The sequence below is a fragment of the Pollachius pollachius genome (genome assembly GCF_949987615.1).
Source record: "Pollachius pollachius genome assembly, chromosome: 1".
NCBI lineage: Eukaryota > Metazoa > Chordata > Actinopteri > Gadiformes > Gadidae > Pollachius > Pollachius pollachius.
The window spans coordinates 359,584-360,000 of NC_136934.1; positions in this window are offsets into that span (position 1 = coordinate 359,584).

Consider the following 417-nt stretch of genomic DNA (forward strand, 5'->3'; position numbering starts at 1 on the left):
CAAAACTCACCTGTTCAGAGTTCATCTCGACTCTGCATAGAAACCAATGCACAGCCACCATTGAATGTTGTACGTCCTGGCACTTATTCAAGGTACTTAATTGTGTAGCATCTACAGTAGCTGCTATCGCTGCTTTACACGGGGAATGGGTTAGCCTAGCGATTGTAATACTTGCACTTGGTTCTATGAACGTCTTTACTGTACCGACAGCGATATATTGTTTCACTTCTTATGACAAATGTACTTATTGTAACAAATGCACTCATTGTAAGTCGCTTTTGATAAAAGCGTCTGCTTAATGCCCTAAATGTAAATCTAAATGTTAGTGCTTTGCACTTGGTTCTAAGAACATCCTTACTGTACGACAGCGATAGACTGTTTAACTTCCTTATGACAAATGTACTTATTGTAAATCAC